Below are 20,828 nucleotides of genomic sequence, written 5' to 3'. Positions count from 1 at the left end.
AAAGTGTCAGTTTCATTGAGTGTCATGGAGCGTTTCCCATGGTTTCTCAGTGAATTTTCTCATGATATATTAGCAAATTCATTTCCTTAACTACTTATCCCACCACTACAGCACACATCCCATCTGATGTTATTCAGATTCTAACACTTGTTGTAGCTGAAATAATTCACCACTGCCAGATATTCCTGAAAAGACTGGCATCCTTGGCACCATGTCATCTTTAAAAGGGCCATTCTATATCCAGGTAAGCACAATCAGTCAGTCTGAAGCAACCCTGCACCGTTCTTGATATTTATCTTCAACATGGCCGAGAAGGGTACTTTGGTGTCCCACTTCACAGAAAAGGACCTGAACGTCTTAGTTGATGTCTAGAAAAAGGGATTATGTAAAAAAGAAATTCTTTCACAGGACATTGGCATCACTGGTTAGGCCAGCATTCATTGCCCAACCCTAATTGCCCAGAGAATAGTTAAACATCAACCACATTGTTGTAGGTCTGGAGTGACATGTAGGCTAGACCAGGTTAGGATCCTTCCCCAAAACACATTATGGAACCAGATGGATTGCAACCCCATTCCCCCCCCCCCAACAATGGTCATCATTAAACTTTTAATTGCAGACATTTACTGAATTCAAGTTCTACCATCTGCCATGGCAGGATATGAACTAAGGTCCCCAGAACATTACCTGAGTTTTCGGATTACTAGGCCAACGATAATACCATGATGTCATTGCCCCCTCAGGATGTTCTCTTCCGCCTGGCACTACAAGACATGGCTCTATTAGCCTGGTCAGAAACTGTAAACATGTCAATTCAGTTTCGGCCTCCTGGAGAAATGACCTCCTGCAGTCTGCCACGATAATGTACCACCATCGCGCTGGTATCAGTCGATGCTACTATACCCAGTAGTGAGGAAAGGACCCCGGTTGACCTGACAGGTTGGCAGAACTGCCTGTGCCTGAACTGGTGTCTGAGGCTACTCTTGACCTACTGTGTTGGGATGGCCTGACTGAAGGGTGTCTCCCTTGAGTTGACTGATGACAATGATAACAAGCTTCCTGGCTTTGAGTCAGTGACAAGGCAATGCAGAAGAACCACGAGCCCAGTGTCACTGGCCGAGGGGGCATACTACAAAATGGTAGGTCAAGGCAAAGGTGTTGAGAGCATTAAGTGAAGCTCAAAATGAGTGAAAAGTAAGAGATCAAGCCAACTGTCCTGAGGTGCAGGTTGGTTCAATCCATGAGTTGGCAGTGGGCAGGAGAGAGAGGGGTGGTGCTTTCACTTGCTAACCATGGAAAATGCCCTGAGATAATGGAGTCAGGTGTCCAGGAGCTCCAGGGAAGTAAGCAATGAGCTGGAATCATCACATACCTATCTCTGACTTTCATGTTTAGAGTTCTCAGTGTCTAGATCCACATGGCATGCATAGCAGGATAAAGCTGCACATTAATATCGTGAGATTTGAGGTTAATGGGGCAGTTAACAAGCGATGCTTACCCACAGGAGGCATCACCCCACTGCCTACCAAGAATCTCATCTTGACCCTCGGAACTCTATTTGAAAACACAACAAATTACTCCCAACATCTGAAAAGGCCTTGCTTGATTTCTCTCAGAAGTGTCTCAGTTTTCTTATTATAACACACAGCATTTAGGACCTGGAAGATCCTGGCCTCCATTTACAACACTCGTGCTTGTACTTCTGAAATGTCTAATTGAGATCAGAGATTTTGGATATCTAAATTTGAATTGGTAAGGAAATGTTTCACACCCTGCTCACAGTTTGATTATGGACTGTATTGTACTCAATTGTAGTTACCCAGGTGCCAATGAGACATGCGATGAATGGACAACTTCAGTGTATTGCCACAATACTGGTCTCTCACATTAGAGATCAGGATGCAAAAGAGAGGCCAGCGATACTTGGACATATGAAATGCAATTTTATGAGAAGTGAAATCCATTTCCTGGATGCCAGATTGCACCAGGGACAATGAAAATATATCATTTTGAGGGAAGTCATTCCAGAGTAGTTGATAGTGAAGTTCAACTTTACCTTGCAAAAAGGGCAAGGCTGCCTGCATAGCATTTGATAGGTCATTCAGCACAGTTTTGAATTATGCAATAACAATTCTAAAGGAATATAGACAGAGGGAGAGGAGACATTTAGTTGAATAAAGAGTCAAGGGCAGAATGCATGTTAGGAATACTGACCAGTATAGAAGGAATCAAGTTGGATAGTTCTGTGCCGTTTGAACAAATGTAGGAAGTAGTTTAGGAATCAGTAGGCATCTAGCTGTTGGAAATCAGGAATCAGATGTCAGAGTTCAGAAAATAGAATGATAACAGGTGTCAGAGGGAACTGCAGGAGGGATGTCAAGCCTGTGAGCATCGATACTTCAGTGCAGATGTGAGAGTGGGGGTTGTAAACAGTAGTATTTGCTTCATACAACTGAAAATTCAGTGTCATATCTAGCTTGGTGAAGCCAGCTGTTGGCAAAAATATGAAATTTTTGCCAGTGAGTAGATACTGGAATGTACTTTCAGAGTCAAGGGGGGCTTGAACAACTAGAACAGGAGCAGTCATTGAGAGAATTCATGAGGGAGTAGCTCTCGAGAGGGAGGCTAGGTCAGCAACAGAATAATTGTAATTCCCTGTGAAATGCAACGTGATTTGATGACTAGTGTGCCAGTATTGTCAGAGGAATTGGCAAGGGGTGTTGGGGCGGTGCTAGTTCTGTGAAATCTGTGATAGCATTTGCTATATGTTGTTTACTACGTGGTGTTTGATCACAGTATATTAACCATGTTTACTATTTGTTAATTCTGAGTGTTATAAGCACACTGTGCATGTATTGTGTTTTGTATTACCATTACAACTTGTAAAGTATTACTATGTTCAAACTTATGGAATCTTGTGCTTTCATTCATTTAGAAAGGCTCCTGGATCTCAATTTTTTACAATTTTGAAAACTAAAAATTACTGATCCTTAATGGCAATTTAACATAATTTGGTGACATTTGTCAAGGGTCTGCGCATAATGTTGCCGATCATGTCCGGGATCAGAACATGTGTTAGTAGACAGCGTGGAAACAGTAATTAAAAGGAGTAGGAAAAGGGTGTGTGTCCAAAGTAGCAACAGGCAAAATTTACCTGATTAATCTGAAAACTGAATCAATGTGTGAGTGCTCTCCCACAGAATGCAATGGAAGCTAAAGGCATGAAACTGTTTACAAAAGTAACCGGATCTTATCTTGTGACATGCTGCTTCACCGTCAAGGAATCCTAACATCCAGGCAAAAATGTAGCTGTCATGTGAAGTACAACAGTTAAACTGTGGATACTGTTGAAGGCTGTAAAAAGGAATATTATTGGCCTAATAATGTTTTAATTCACAGGTACAGGAGATCTAATTCTGAGACAGGAGCTGGATTATGGAACAATCTGGACTGGATATTTGGTCTTTTCTGTTTCCTGCATCTCACTTCTCATCATTTCAGATGTCAGCACAGTCAGAAGATACCTCAGAAAAGAAAAATGGTCTTCTTCTCTCAGTATTCATGAGTTATACCATGTTGTACATCAGATGACAATGCTCTTGTCACTTCTGGTTTGATTCAGGCGAATTTGAATCTGTTTTGATTTACTCAGTATGGGCAGATCAGCTCAAAATACTTTGGATTAAATAGAACCAGCTGTTACACACTGAATGCAAATGAACAATTGATTCACAAAGAGCAAAGTTTAAACTCAGTTAAATCTTTTCAATAATAAGGAATATACATTCTCCAATGTTGGTGCCCATGTGAAAATGATTGCTAAAGACAAATTTAAATTCCAAAGAGAATGGACTTTTTAGATCCCTGTGTTGAGAGAAAACTTCACATTTACATTTAGATTTTCCTCTCTCAGACAGAAGACAATTTCTCTTGAACAATTCATCTTGAGCCTTACAACAGAGATTTCAGAGATCCATTTTATCAAATGAACATACAAGGGCATGTGTTAAATTCTTATTTATTTTTAAAGCAATACTTGTCAGTTAAGTTGCTGATCCATACACATAATGGTAATCATATTGGAATGAAATAGCAGGGCTTAGTACAAGACTGCACTCATAAATAGCACCACTTACATACAAGGGAATTTACACAGAATGCAAGATGATTTATATGCAAAAGGAAGTCAATGTTTAACTTGCGCTTATGAATGTTAATACTAAGTAAAGCATGAAGAAACCTCTTGGTTTACAAACTAAGTTAGAATCATAGAATTCCTACAGTGTTGAAGCAGGCCATTTGGTTTAATGAGTCCACACCACCCCTCCAAAGAGCATCCAATCCAGGTTTACCTCCCTACTGTATAACCCTGCATTTTCTCATGGCTAATCCACCTACCCTGTACATCCTTGGACACTGTGGGCAATTTAGCATGACCAATCTACTTAACCTAGATGTCTTTGGATTGTGGGAGGAAAACGGAGCACCTGGACGAAACCCACACAGAGACAGGGAGAATGTACAAATTCCACACAAATAAACAGTCACCTGAAGAGCAGCTGAGAGCTCTGCAATGTCTCTTTTAATAAAGTTAAAAATCACAACACCAGGTTATAGTCCAACAGGTTTATTTGGAAATACAAATTTTTGGAGCACTGCTCCTTCATCAGGTACCTCGTGACCTGATGAGGGAGCAGCGCTCCAAAAGCTTGTACATCCAAGTAAACCTGTTGAACAATAACCTGATATTGTGTGATTTTAACTTTGTCCACGCCAGTCCAAGATAGGCACCTTCATATCTTTTAGTAAAGGTTCATTGAATTAAATGTGACTAGGACTCAGGCTCCCTCAGGATAAAGGCATCGGCATCCCACCTGGTGAGAGCTGCTAGCACCAATGGGAGCCAGTGGCTGGTGCGAGTACTACACTCACTGAAGGTTCTGTATCATTGTTGGATTGCAGGTGAGTAATGGCAGGTGGAGTATTCACAGAACAGCGATCAGCAAAAAGTACAGGAGTGAGGCCCCCAATAGGCTCTCCCTTCCTGCTGATGCTGCGTCCCTCAATCACGCATTGAGTGCTTTTAAACACGGCATCCCTGACCCCTCACTAGCAACCCTGCACAAGTTTGCTTGCTGTGCTCCCTAGATAAGAGGTGACAATGGCAATATCACTGCACTAATGTTCCAGATGTAAAGATTGGAAGATACAAAATTCAAATCCCACCACAGTTGCATGGAGAATCTAAATTCAATTAACAAACTTGGAATTAAAAGCTAGTCAAATGTTAATGGTACATAACGGCCCCTGAAGTTGCTGAGCAAATGACTTCAAGGGCAATTAGACTTGGGCAACACATGCTGATTGAGCCAATAATGCCCACATCCCATGAAAAAAGGAAAATACCTTGAACTGCTGCTGGGTTAATGCTAACAGCAGCAGGATGCAAACATTACTGGGCATCAATTACTCTCTTATGGACCAAGAATTCCATCCACAGGGTTACCCGACACAGACTTATTCGCAGCGAGGTGGGTAAACAAAGGGATCCTCATCTGCTATCCTCCTACTGGATAAAATGCCCTCCCCTCACCAAATTCACCACTTAGGCAGGCGTTAAATCCTGCCTGTGATTGAATCACAAGGAAAGAAAAGTTTTTGACAAACATGTTTATCGCATTGCATTAATTGAGTTGGTAAAAAGCACAGGGAATAGTAAAAGAAAGCAACTTAAGTGGAAAAGTGCAAGGTGGTGAAATTTGAGGAGTTAAGGACCATTCATCAGGAAACAGGGAAACCTAGCAATCCCAATACACAAATTCTTGAAAGTGCTAGTGCTAGTGTGGGTGGCACGGTGGTACAGTGGTTAGCACTGCTGCCTCACAGCGCCAGAGACCCGGGTTCAATTCCCGCCTCAGGCGACTGATTGTGTGGAGTTTGCACGTTCTCCCCGTGTCTGTGTGGGTTTCCTCCAGGTGCTCCGGTTTCCTCCCACAGTCCAAAGATGTGCGGGTCAGGTGAATTGGCCATGTAAATTGCCTATAGTGTTAGGTTAGGGGTATGGGTGGGTTGCGCTTCGGCGGGTCGGTGTGGACTTGTTGGGCCGAAGGGCCTGTTTCCACACTGTAAGTAATCTAATATTAAGTAGACAAATGGGAGGCTGGAAGAACACAGCAAGCCAGGCAGCATCAGCAGGTAGAGAAGTCAACTTTTCGGGTATAACCCTTCTTCAGGACTGGGGGTGGGTATAGGGAGAGCTGCAGATAAAGGGGATGGCAGGAACAGGATGGTGGTGAGGATAGGTAAAGGCAGGTATAGGGTATAACTGGTGGGTTGATGGGAGGTAATGAATCCAATTAGTAGCTGGAAGGAAGGTTTGATCAGATAAATGTAAAGGAGGTGGAAGGGCTGGGAAGGGAGGTTATTTGAAATTGGAGAACTCAATGTTGAATCCTCTGGGCTGTAGGGCTGCATACCTCACAAGGATGACCTTCAGACCCTCAGCTTCTTCTTCTCCAACAGACCCATCCAGTCCCCCTCTACCAATACCCTCCACCGCCTCGCTGAACTAGTCCTCGCCTTTAACAACTTTCCCTTTAACTCAGCCCATTTCCTCTAAATCCAGGAATGGCCATGTTGACTCAGGTGGGCCTTAGCTATGCCTGCCTCTTTGTCGACTACATCGAACAGTCCCTCTTCAGTCCCTACACAGGCACTGTGCCCCAACTCTTTCACAATTACATCGATGACTGAAATGATGCATCATCCTGCACACAGTCTGAACTGGAACAGTTCATCAACTTCGCCCACAACTTCCACCCCATCCTCAAATTCACTTGGTCCATCTCTGACACCTCCCTCCCCTTTCTTAACTTCTCCATTTCCATTTCCAATAACTGTGTCCAGATGAACATTTGCTACAAACCCACAGACTCTCACAATTACCTGGACTACACCTCCTACCACCCAGAATCCTGCAATAACTGCATCCCATTCTTCTAATTCATCTGCCCCCATCGCATCTGCTCAGATGAGGAGACATTGCACTCGTGAGCTCCCAGATGTCCACCTATTTTGAACAACATGCATTTCCCCCATGTCAACCAATCTTCCACTGCACCACCTCCATTTCCCATTCCACTGCCCTAAAACTTCCCCAACACAATAAAGACAGAGACCCCTTGTCCTCACCTACCACCCTCCAATCTCCACATCCAACATATCATCCTTAAACATTTCCACCAACTCCAACTAGACCCCACCACGAATTGTATCTGCGCCTCCCCATCCCTCTCTGCCTTCTGCAAGGACCATTCCCGTTGCCAATCCTTGATTTGTGCCACTCTCCCGACAAACCTCCTCAAACCCCCAGGTACTTTCTCCTGCTAGCCAGAAAAGATGCAAAAGCTGCCAGTACACACAACATCCCGACCTCCATCCAGGACTCCAAACAGTTCTTCCAGGTGAGACAGAGGTTTGCCTGCCACTCCTCCAACCTAGTTTACTGCATCAGGTGCTCCTGAGGTAGTCTTCTCTACACTAGGGAGACCAAACGCAAACTTAGGGAACGGTTCACTGACCATCTCAGTCAGGTGCGCAAGGGCCAACTGGACCTCCCAGTCACTGTCCATTTTAATTCCCCTTCAAATTCCCTCTCTTGATTGTTAAGGTGAATCAGACTGCAAATTGAAGGAGCAACACCTCATCTTCCACCTGGGCAGCCTACAGCCCAGAATTCTCCAAATTCAAATATCCTTCCTTTCCAGCCCCTGACTCCCTTCCCACCCCTTCCATTCCTCTGATCAATCCTTCCTTCGAGCCACCTACCAGATTCATTCCTCCCATCGACCAAGCAGGTCGTACCCTCTACCTGTATTCACCTAGATTCAGTCCTGATGAAGGGCTTTTGCCTGAAATGTCGATTTTTCTGCTCCTTGGATGATGCCTAACTGGCTGTGCTTTTCCAGCACCACTCTAATCTAGAGTCTGATATCCAGCATCTGCAGTCCTCACTTTTGCCCTGTATTCACCTATCCCTACCTCACCATTCTGCAACACCCCCACACCATCCCCTTTCCCTGCAGCTCCCCCAACACTCACCCCTCGGCCTGTTGACTGGTTACACTCTAAACATTGACTTGTCCACCTCCTGGGGTTGCCTGGCTTGCTGTGCTCTCCAGCATCCTGCCTGTCTACCTTGGATTCCAGCATTTGCAGTTCTTTTATCGCTAACTAAGTGCTGATAGAAAGGCAGATAATATTTGTTCTTTTTTGAAGGAGCACGAGATCTGGAGCAGAAAGTCAGTGATAAATTTGTGAAACATTTCAGGTATAAGATTATTTCCACTGAAGCAAAGAGGATTAAAAAGAGATTAACAACTATTCTAGGGTGACTCAGACAGACTATTTTCTCTATTGGAGCCAATGACGAATGCCACCCTTTTAAGGGAGATAAAGAATAAAGGGAGAATGTTCTTTTGCAAAGTGAGATTAGATTAGACTTAGACTTACAGTGTGGAAACCGGCCCTTCGGCCCAACAAGTCCACACCGACCCGCCGAAGCGCAACCCACCCATACACCTACATTTACCCCTACCTAACACTACGGGCAATTTAGCATGGCCAATTTACCTGACCCGCACATCTTTGGACTGTGGGAGGAAACCGGAGAACCCGGAGGAAACCCACGCAGACACGGGGAGAACGTGCAAACTCCACACAGTCAGTCGCCTGAGTCGGGAATTGAACCCGGGTCTCAGGCGCTGTGAGGCAGCAGTGCTAACCACTGTGCCACCATGCCGCCCACGATGTTAAACCTTGGAATATTTTGCCTTTCTAGATCACAAGAGAAGATTGTCTTTGAGTCAAACCTGTAAATGCTTAATGCTACAAGTTCTAGCAGCAATTACAGTCACCCAAATGCAAACAAAGCTCATTCAAAAATGCATTATTTGCAAACTGGAATGTAAAGGGGGAAAAAAAATTACTTGACCTTAGATTCAACTACATGCAGTCAATCATGGAGCAGTTCATTTTGTTTAGTATGGAGAAATGATACAAAAGAAGCTGTTGAAGCCAAGAGGGATGATGGACAGACCAAAAAAGAAAATATGCAAGGGAAAAGACAATTTACAAAATAGATACATGAATTGCTTGACAGTAGCAAGGAATGTTTGGAACTGTTAATAATGAGAGTGCCCAAAGGAGCCAAAATGTCTATTCTTGGACAGTGAAATGGAAAGTGTGCACACACGTAAATATTCTCTGCAGTGAACATAAAGAGGTAATATAAAGAAATCTAAAATTTAGGAACAATAAATGTCAAAAGAAAGAAAAACAGGGGCCTAAGCTGAATGCAATGAAGAAGAATTAAGTTAACTCAACTTGATTATCTAATTGATTATAATATCTCGATAATTAAACTTTTTACAACGGATTAATTCATGGGATGTGGGTATTGTTGGCTGGACCAGCATTTATTACCCACTCAAGTTGCCTTTAAGGTGGTGTTGGTGAGTTGCCTTCTTGAACTGTAGCTGTCTCTTTGGCAGAGGTTGACCCACAATGCCATTGAGGAGGGAGTTCCAGGATTGTGACTCAGCGCCAGTGAGGGAATGGTGATATATGTCCAAGCCAGGATGGTGAGTGGTTTAGAGGGGAAGTTTGGAGTGTGGTGGTGGTTTCCTTGTATCTGCTGTGCTTGCCCTTCTAGATGAAGGTTCTGTTTAAGAGGCCAGGGTAAATTTCAGCAATGCATCTTGTGGATGGTACAGACTGCTGCTATTGAGCATCAGTGATAGAGGGAGTGAATATTTGTGAATCTGGTGCTAGTCAGGTGGGCTTTTTTGACTTAGATTTTATCAAGCACCCTAAGTTTTGTTGGAGCTGCACTCATCCAGAAAATAAAAAATATTCCATCAAATCCTTAACTTGTGCCTTGGAAGGGCTTATACCTGAAACGTCGAATTTCCTATTCCTTGGATGCTGCCTAACCTGCTGTGCTTTAACCAGCAACACATTTTCAACTGTGATCTCCAGCATCTGCAGACCTCATTTTTTACCTTGGAGATGGTGGACAAGCTTCAGGGAGTCAGAAGGGAAATTGTTTGCTGCAAGATTCCCAACCTTTGACACAGTCTTGTAGCCACAATATTTATAAAACTAGTACAGTTCAGTTTCTGGTCAATGGTAACACCCAGGATGTTGATAATGGAGGATTTATACATGAATGTCAAGATTATCTCTTGTCATAGATGGTCCTTGCCTGGCACAAATGTTATTTGCCATTTATCAGCACAAACCAAGTGTTAGTCAGGTATTTCTGCAATAGATATGGGAGGTTTCAGAATCTGGGGTTTTATAAACAGTGCTGTAAGCCGTGTAATCATCAACAAACATCCTCATTGCTAAACTGACTGTGGAAGGAAGATTATCAATGAATAACTGAAGATGATTGGGACTAGGACACCTGACTGGAGGAACCAAGGGCTCTTATCTCACAGTGCTAATTTCCCCACTTCTGAGCCAGAAAGCCTAGGTTCAAGCCTCACCTGCTCCAGAGGTGTAAAAACATCTTTGAACTGGTTTATTAGAAATATCTAGCTTGTGTCCTAGTTAACTCTACAATGTTCTGCTCTTAGAAACTGTCCCAAGCATACTAACCGGAAGAATTGGAGTTCATGCGATGTGGTACTAGAGTCCTTGTCTCTGAGCAAGGAGACAGGCTCAAATTCCATCTGTGAAATTACTTCTCCAAACACATTGACCAGAAAATACCAAAATCTCTAACCAAAGGAACTAGGGATCTTGTGGCTTAGCGGTTGTGTTCAACTCATACTTGCACGAGATATGTGTCATTAAATCTCTGAAGACGTTGATTAAAAAGTATCTGAGCAGGGGAATTTCGGCAGAGCTGGCTGACTCGTAACAAATATAACCTCTTCGCCAAATTCATTCTGTTGTTTAATCTGTACTTGCCAGGAGACTTAAAATAAATCAGAAACATTTTAAGCATTAAAGTGAAAAATAGTTCAGAATGTTGCATAACCAGAGATGGATTATATTCAGTTTTGTACTGTTCGCATTAACTATATTAGTAACAAAATCATGTCAAAACAAATCAAGTCTAAAAAGATGAAAAACTATATTTTGCTTGCAGCTCCTGGATGCAACAGAACCATAAGTCGCACTGGAAATGATGACTTAGAGATTTTATTGTCCATGACTGAGTGACTGCATTCAGTATGGATCTTGGAGAAATCTACACCTGATATCCAGTAATCTCTATTAAACTGATTTAATATTTCTTGACAATTTAGTTGCAGCAACAAGCAAAGGGGAGTTCAGCAATACTCAGCAATGGTGGTGCTATCAGAGTAATTAGCCAATTGCATTGAATAATTCCAGCAGGAGGTAAGATGTATCCTTCTCTAATTATTTGAGAGAGCGAAATAAGCATTCTGACATACACATGGAGTCAAGATAGGTGAAATATCATTAATTTCTACATTAAAAAATGCTATGGAAATTTTAAAATGGTAAGTTTTCAACTTCACAAATAAAATAATTAGTTTCTCAGGACCAGAGTGATTCTTCAGGAATAATCATTGTAGAGTACATCACTGCAAATCTACTGGATTCACAACAAATGAAGTGCCTTTGAAGCCTTCTAAATTGGAGGAAATGCTGCCCATGAGTCACTGACAGCAAGATCTGAATTCAACTGCACATATGAAGTTTCTGTCACTTTTACCAGTAGTTCAACTGCAAATAATGCCGTACCTTCATCAGGAGTTTGTGGAGTATAAGATCGTAAGACACAGGATTTATAGCAAAAGCTTACAGTATGATGCAACCGAAATTATATATAATTATATACATCATTTCAGTTTGATCACACTATAAACTCTTGCTATAAATTCTGTGTCTTACGATCTTATATTTCACAACCACCTAATGAAGGACCAGCCGTCCGAAAGCTGGTGCTTCCAAATAAACCTGTTGGGCTATAACTTGGTGTTGTGTGATTTTTAACTTTGTACACCCCAGTCCAACACCGGCACCTCCAAATCATGTAAATAATGCAGATGAGTAGCATTTTTAAAAATACAGAAACCCTGACAAGAAATAGCACTTTTAATAAGCCACTTTGGAAAAAATGATCCAAATAGTCACAAGGTAGTATAGAATTTGACTATTGATGAAAAAAATAATTTTGCCAAAAGTTTTAAACTTTCACTCATCAGGAATTATGCTGACAACCAGTTTAAGATTGTCAGTCTGTTTCACAGTGTGGCACACCTATATGTACTGGAAGCAAAACATACGAATACATGGAACACTATCCTTTGCAGGCAGAGGGAAAAAGTACATGGACTGCACTAGTCCCAATACAACAAAATAGGTATTAGACAGTCACCAGTTTATTTATTATAATGCCCTGACCTTACTGGTTTTAATTTAAAAAGAAGCCCTTTTAGCAACCAGTCATCATTACTGGATATGTTCTCCATGTAACTCCTCTACCAGAGGTCACCAATTATTTTTCTCTCATACAGTTGGTTTTCCCTTTAAGTTGGTATTCTTGCAAAATGTCCTGATGAGTATAAAATGAAAAGTTTCTCTTTAATGTCTGTCTTCAGCTTGGTATAAACATAAATGGGTTCATACGTTTTAAAATGAGCATAAAACATTATTAACACAGGCTTAGTAAAAGGCAATGTACATTTATTTACATTAAATCCAGGTGGAATCTTTAAATAGGTTCTGTGTTTTAGGGTGCAAGCCCCTCTGCCCCTTGTTTAATGCAACCAAACATTCATATTCAGGATCAGAGCTACAGTCTATTTTTGTAATTCTCCCAATTTCATTTGGTTTGGTCAGTATATACTGCAGCCAATTGAAAAATCTCCCATCATAGAGAAAGATGAACACAGACATTTTGCACTGCATCATCAGAGAAACATATGAATAGGAGCCATTTACGTCTTTGAGCATGTTTTGCCATTTGATTAGATCATGACTGAACAGTGACATGATAGCTGATATGAGCTTCAAATCTTGTGATGTGATCTAGTATGTCATGCTGCAAGAGGACTCAGTGGGATGGAGACTGATACCTTTATACGATTAAGTCACATGCAGCAATGTGGTGATTACATCATGAATATGTACTTTAAAAGGTACATTGTATCTTTACCATAAGACATAACAAATTGTATCTTATCCTCAACTGTCTGACTTGATTGGGTAACCTTCATTACCCTTGCATGGCAGAAGTCTATCAATCCCACTTTTAAATCAACAATTTTGAGGAAGCAAATTCCAAGATTTATTTTTACCCTTTGAATAATAATGCTTCACAACATCAATCCTGAATGGTTAATGGAATACTTTAAGGTTCTAATTCTTTTCATCTGGACTCTTCCAACAAAAGAAATAAATTCTGGCCATTAACTCTTCAATATTCCCAAAGGCTTCATTGAAATGTATGTTGAGTTGGTGAAATTAAAAAAAATGAGGTAAATGTTGTCTTTTCCCTAGGATGGGATGCAGTTTTTAGGGTGAGGAGGAAGATTTAAAACAGACATTTGGAGCGAATGTTTTACACAGAGAGTGGTTCGCATGTGGAATGAACTTCCTGAGGAAGTGGTGGATGTTGGTACAATTACAATGTTTAAAAACCGTTTGGATAAGTGCATGGTAAGGAAAGATTTGGAGGGATATGGGCCAGGACCCGGCTGGCAGGATTAGTTTATTTGGGATTATGGTCAGAATGGACTGGTTGGACCGAGGGGTCTGTTTTCGTGCTGTATGACTCTATAAAAGGAATGGGTACAATTTGCATCAGATAGCAACAAAAAATATTTAGCATGTACTTAAATGTTACATGTATTGCAGAGGCTATGTTATATTGACCCACCATGCACAGCCCAGACAATGTTAGGTTCTTTCACCATTTAGATGTTGAAATAATGGCATAAGATACAAGCAAATCTGCTCTACACAAATCCCTTTCAATATTGAAAGCAAAATAAGTAATCTTCTGCTTTCAACTCTATCGTTATAGTACTGGTACAAAGTTCAGAAAGGAAAATAGGCTAAAATTAAATCCACTGCATAGCAGTGACATTGAATGTACATGTACTCGCTATATTTTTATCAGGCAGACAACATTCTGTTGAGACAACAATTCCAATTTATAAATACATGAATGCATTTTCACTTCTCCTAACAAAAATGTATTTGCAAAATGTTTAGCAGAATTTGGCAAGGAGGCTACAGTAGTCTGTTAATTGATTAATTTGGTAATTTTAAGTTCATACCTTAGAGGGCCAATTGAAGTGGAATAGTTTTTTTTTCTCAGTGGAAAGCTGATTAATCAAGCACTGCAAGCTTTCCACTGAAAAATAGATTTTAAAGAATCTGACCGAATGCTCTACCAATATTTTACTATCCACTTCAATTTAAGTATGGAATTCTCTAATAGTGTTCTAAATAAGCTTCTACCATTGAAAGTTGTCTTTGCTCTATCAAGGATCAAAATTTATCTTGGCAGTAAATTGGTAGCAGTATGACTGTGTATTGTAAAGTTGTTGTACAGGTGGTCACAGACAGCCAGGTGCTTCAAAATGCAAATATTTTCCAACGTCCCACCAGCCAATAAATACCTTGCTGTTTTTCCTACCAAACTGAACAGCTCAACACTTCATCACATTTTACTGAGGAAATAAATGATAGTTAGATGAAATTATACAGTGCTTTAAAACTGCAATTGAAATGACTGCAACTGATTTATGCACAAAGTTAAATTATTTGCTTAATACGTACCAAATTGGTCCAGAGCTGGATCAAGTTGTCATCTCATTCTCTCTGTGGAGAATCTATTGATTTATTGCCCTTCTTCACAATCTCTGCCACCTGGAAGCTGTTACTTCAACGTTTGCACGTGGAGTGAGGACGCTCTCAGTTGATCAGAGTAGGCGATGATGCCATTGGGGCTGAGTGGATAACTGTTTTAGCCTAATAGAGGAAACAATTTCCTTGAAGCACTTAGAGCATAATTATAAACATTCCATCAATTCAGAGAAAGCTCCTGGTATTGCCAGGCCATTTAAAGACAACTGAGCTACTAATCCACAAATGTGCAATTCATGTTTCCAAAGTTGTTGTTCTTGTGGATTCGTATTAAGAACACCGCGTGGACTCACCAACCATTGGGAGATTTCCTGGTTTTTAAATGTTAGGGAGAATTGTCCAGTCCATGTGCCCCTGGACTTGAATTACTGATACAATCTCATAAATACAAGATGTAAGAATCTGATGTTCTTTACCCACAAGAAGGAACATGTTGCAAGTACAAGACATCTGTTATCTCAGTTCCAAGTCCTGTGATTAGTAAGATGAAGCTTTGCAGATTCAGAGGTGAGTTTTTGAAGGTAAAGCAAGGAAAGTAGAAACATGCTGTGAGCTCATGCTTCAGTAGCTAATCAAGTTCACTGTAGACCATTCAAAATCTTGTAAACTCACAGACAGTTTCTTCCAAGAGTAAAATTTATATCCAGACATTGAGTGAAAAACACTGCTTTCAGTAACAACAGACAGCAATTTCACTTCTTTAAATACCAGTTTCCGAAACCATTTAGATGCAGCTGCATTCATTGGTCTTTCAAGTGATCATTTCTATTAAAGGAAGGATTGCTCATTATTGAGGAATGTCATGGCATAATTACAGTGATTGACCAAATCTAGATATCCTTTTCCCTGATTAGGATCAAACCCAACCCCAGGATGTACAGTTTTAAACAATCTGTTGACCTCAAAACGGTATAAAACAGTATGATTGATTGCAAAATTATCAAAATTATAACATACTTTAATAAATTAATTGTTACTTACCGACAGATTGCTATTAACTGATCAAATGCAATCCACTAGCAAAATGCATTTAAGCCGTTTATGTTATGTGTGAGGAAGCTAACATTCAAAGTTTACATGATTGACCACACTAGCCATGGAGATATTAAATCATCAGTTTCCTTTCTGTATGTAAACCACCTGCCTAAAATCAGATAACAGAAATTTGTCCACAGTAGTGACAGTGCCTTTGCTGCTCAAGCCTGTGACTTTTTCACCCTTGCAGAATCTTTGCCAGCCATATTGGCTGGAAGGAAAAAAACGAGCACTCTGTTTCAAAATGATTTTGTCACTTTGGTTCTTTACCTTTTATGCCTTGATCCTCAAAATTCAAAATAGAAATTAACAAGCCAATGCAGACAAGTAATCCAGCTTTATTAGATATAATGGTTATGGACTAGCCTAGACCCCCTTAAGAAGGTAGACTCTACACCCTATAATTTTCTTATTTTAAAGACAGATGTGAAGTGCTGTGTCCCACATGTAATATGACTGGTCACAAAACTCAATATTAAACAAAACAATTTATTTAAACACTAAAATACAAACAAAAGAAAGAGAAAGGTATAATAACATAACCATTGGAAAACTTAACTGAATAATAGATGCAGTACATATTACTAATTAGCTGTTACAAATTATAACATCCCTTGGCAAAAATTCAGACACAGATTCTCAGGTGCATTTTTCCAAAGCAGGTGTCAAAAATATGAGGAGAAGATTCAGACAGAATAGTAGCTAAGGGATATTCATTGAAGCTGCCAACTCTTTTAAGACCCTTAAAGCTTCTGCTCAAAACTACACGTAAAAACTAGAAAGCCTGGTGTGTGAGAGCTGGCCCCACCCAGGCTGCTTCCACCATTCCAACTTTAAAAAAATCCAAGGCCTCACAAATTGTTTACTTACTTAGGGACAACTCAGCGCCTCTGCCTTACAACCTCTCTTCAATAAAAAGCTGACCGAAATAAACTCATCACAATAATATTGCTATATGTTTTGATTGTGTCTACCTTTACCATCTGAGATGCCTTGGGAATATTCACTACCACTTATTAGTATACATTTAAGCTATCGATACCACATGAGAAAGAATACCCACAATAAGTTATTGTAGAAGTGAGAATCAATCTTGATAAACAGAGCAAGTATAAACAGAATAGGTATTATCAAAAGTAACTAATAGCTAGTTACATTGCATCTGAGTTACAGAGTCTCATGTGAGACTTCAGGTTAGTGTTGAGAATGTGTGTACATCACTGTTTAACTCCATACTGCTAAAGTAGAAAATGGAATAGGTACTTGCAACTCATTAGTTCCTCTCAGGATATCCTTTACATTCTGATGGTGGAGTTTATCTAATGGTGTCAGGTAACCTTTTCAGATGCCAGTTGTTATGTAACATCTACTACAATTGTTTTCTGGTTTTTAAGTTATTTAGATGATTGTTTCAAATAAATAAAGTCAGTTTACCAAATTGACTTACCATAATTCCATTTCTGCTCTCTGAATAGCAAATTCAGTCATTCTTGACTGAGTATAAGTTGGAATGGGAAGATTGTTTTTTGATTATTTGGGAATAGCTGATTTGATTATGGGTCTTGTATTGGACTTGATTGTGCATGATCAGGCTCCCCATGTCATTTGTAACGTTCATCCTCAGGAGGTAGTGAGACGTTTAGATCATCTTAAGTTGTCTGCACTTCTGACGTACTGTCCCTTGTGATTGTTACTGTTGATTTGGTAAACATTAGATGGCACCACCATGACTGTTGAGTTCCTTGAACCACATTATTTGACCTGGTTCTGGAACTAGCAACATTTTGGTGCAAAAGCATGTGTTGTCATTATATGCTTGTTGTTTATTAAATTTCTGTTCTTTTTGACAAAAAAGTGTTAATTCAGTAATATTGCAGGCTCCCATTTCATTAACAGTATGAAACAAGTTCCTTATGCTAACGTAACTTATCGATTCTGATTTTTTATTTATGTCCCACCGTGAGCCTGAGGAATCCAATAAAATGTTCTATTGACTGTTCTTTGAACAGGTTTTCTCTCATTTGGCTGTTCTTTGACCATTTGTCTCTTGTCTGGCTGTTCATTAATTTTATCTAGATTGACTCCTTTCACCATTTGAAGAAAATAAAGTCAAAATATTCCTTTCTACTGAAGAGTGATCATTGTTGATGTGAAGTATGTATCAGTTTTCTACTAGTTGGTGTTCTCTATATAAAAAAGCTGCTTGTAGAATATTTTTCATCTTGATTGCTTGCTTCCTCAAACATGCAGTTGCACTGTTGTCGGTAATAAACAGTGTTTTCTTGACCATGGCTGGTTATCTGATGTTACAGTGACATTCACTGCAGTTTATAGATGACTATTGAAATAAGTATCAGGATGCCAAAGTATAACATCTGGACCACCTATTTCTTCTAAGAACACTTTAACTTTTAATTCCATTAGAAAACTTGCCTTCTTTATTATAGTTTTTATCTTGATAGTTATTGGATTTCTTACTTTTCTGAATCTGTCCTTTTTTTTCATTTTGTCTGAATTTGACCTGTTGCCTGACAGACTAACATTTCATTTTTAATAGCTGGACAGTGTGAGGTTTCTTTGCATCAAAGTTGAATTATAGAATCCCAATAGGGCAAAACGACGCCACTTGACCCATCAAGTTGTGCTGATTATATGAAGAGTATTCCAGAGGCTTTCAGTACCTTTTTGAAAGTATCTGTTGTTTCTTTTAGTCCTTTGCGAAGTTTCACTCCAAATAGCGTATATGTGTATTTATTTGTTCAGCTTCAGAATTATTTCAAAGCTATCCTGTACCTCAGGAACTGTTTTCTCCATGATGTCAAATTCTGTGGTCTACTTCACATATTTCTCAAATGAAATCCTCTTGGAAATATTATTCCTAGTGCATGCCTTCCTAATTTGATAACATATTTTTGCTTCTGTAATGAATTTTTTTTACAGTCACAAATAATGCCACCTTTGATTCTGTGCTGAAGAGTTTTCCCATGCATTGCAGCTAAAGAAGGAGATTCCCAATTTGAACAGTTAAAATAAAGGACTCACACCTCTTTTTATGGTTTCACTGTATGAATCCCACTGTTTAATAAATGTTTCAGTTTTAATTACAGTTTTACAGCATGACTCTCATTCCTCATGGTTTGTGTAAGGAAATCCTGCCTTTATTGTGGCTCTTATGAAGAATTTCCCATCTTTCTTGAATAATGTATCTGAAACTCATTTCCTCATTTGAATAGGTCTGCCTAGGCTTTTAATGAGCAGGCGGCTTCAGTTTGAGTCTGCAGATTTCACACCAGTCCGCGCAATGTGCTACATATGCAGTGAAATCAAATTCATCCTGTTATCTACCACGTTGCTTGAGTGTACAGCTCACTATATTGTGGAGCTGTTGCTCATGATGAAGGTTGCTGCTCCTGTCCCTGTAGGTGTAGGAAACTATAGGGCCTGGTTTAATGGTTTAGTGTAATGAAGGATAACTATTTCCTAGCCTGACTAGAAGAGTCAAGAGTAGTGAATAAGATATGATGTATTCTGCATTAGCAACTATTACAGGTTATATTAGTATGATGGATATTGTCACAGATGTTTTGAGGATGACCATACGTTAGGTCTCAGTGCTTTGAGATCCTGCTTTATCCACAGATCTACATAATTTCATGATATATATAGCACTCCTCAGTATTGACTCTTTCAGGCCCATATACTACAGTTTCTTCCTGCACTCAGAATATGGTAGGTCAACTGCAAATTTTGATTTGTTTTCAATCTGTAGGCCTTTGAACATAACCTTCTTTATAAATACCTGGATAAAATCTAGATCCCGTACACTTTGCATTGCAGAATTAATGAACTGAATTATTTACATGTATTTAAACATCTTGACTTTAACATAGTTTTAGCAAAAAACAAATCGAATGAATTATGTAATAAAGTAACACTACTTCTGTTCCAATAGCAGTTGAACAAAAGATTGAGGCAGATCAACAAATGATCATTTTGCTATTTTACAGTAACCATCCATAATGCCAGATGGTACATTACTCAGTTGAACATTTTTACAGGCTGCAGTAATGTCTGTTGTTCAACAAAGCGTTGGGGGATTGAAATGGACAGTCAGCAGGAAATTGTTACCTTGCTGCTCTTTTCATGTTGTTGCTTCTGACAAATTTCAACAGATTGCGGGGACAAATTGACATCGTTCTTTAGTTTGTCCTTCCAAGCCTATTTACTGTCTCATGAAATGCACTGGATGATTTTTCAGCCTCTTTTGCTTTTGGTGTAGATTTACAACTTTAGTCTTGATCTGAGAAGGCCACCAATTTGAAAAGCAATGATCTCACTGACTTGGAAGGAGTGCATACATTACGAGAGTTCAGGAATACAAATGTTCATATGTTCAAACCATTAGCAGTAATGTCATGAACTGACGGACTGAACATATATTTCACTTCTATAGCCAAGAGATGCAAGTAGGCCGTATCTCAGATTATCTGGATGTAACTAATAACTTCCAGTTCACAGAGGTGCCACTTATGGGAGAAGTGTCAAAAGGAAAACAAGCATTTCCTCATGTAGGAAGAGAGAGGGAATGGTAATTATAGTTTAGCACAGTAGCATTCCATGGATTCATATATTGTGTGCAACAGGAGAAACAAAACAGCACAATGGCCTGGTGTGGTCATTTCCACCAACTGAAGTTGACTACGTTTCTCTTGTATTTTAGCGATGAGTTTTTCAAGCAACAGATCCTGGTTAGTTCACATGATATCAGATTTTCATTGGAGGTTCAAATCCTCTTTTTAACTCTTAAGCACACAGACCTGCTGGGTAAGATCAACACTGGCATCTTACTGACAACAGGTTGTCTTTGCAGTTGATAA

General features: G+C 39.8%; 1 protein-coding gene across 6 annotated transcripts in view; it reads right to left on the bottom strand.

The window, feature by feature from the left end:
• The window catches only part of tncb (tenascin Cb), a 438,107-nt gene extending 422,585 nt beyond the window's left edge, over positions 1-15,522 (bottom strand). For all 6 annotated transcript variants that reach the window (XM_060841310.1, XM_060841314.1, XM_060841315.1 and 3 more), the window contains exon 1: positions 14,830-15,522. The gene's annotated coding sequence lies outside the window, so the exon portion shown is untranslated. The remainder of the gene's footprint in view (positions 1-14,829) is intronic.
• Positions 15,523-20,828: the final 5,306 nt, after the last annotated feature.

The sequence above is a fragment of the Hemiscyllium ocellatum genome, chromosome 21, assembly GCF_020745735.1.
Source record: "Hemiscyllium ocellatum isolate sHemOce1 chromosome 21, sHemOce1.pat.X.cur, whole genome shotgun sequence".
Taxonomy (NCBI): domain Eukaryota; kingdom Metazoa; phylum Chordata; class Chondrichthyes; order Orectolobiformes; family Hemiscylliidae; genus Hemiscyllium; species Hemiscyllium ocellatum.
The sequence above is the reverse complement of the archived record's forward strand: the minus strand, read 5'-3'. Positions and strand labels throughout refer to the sequence as shown.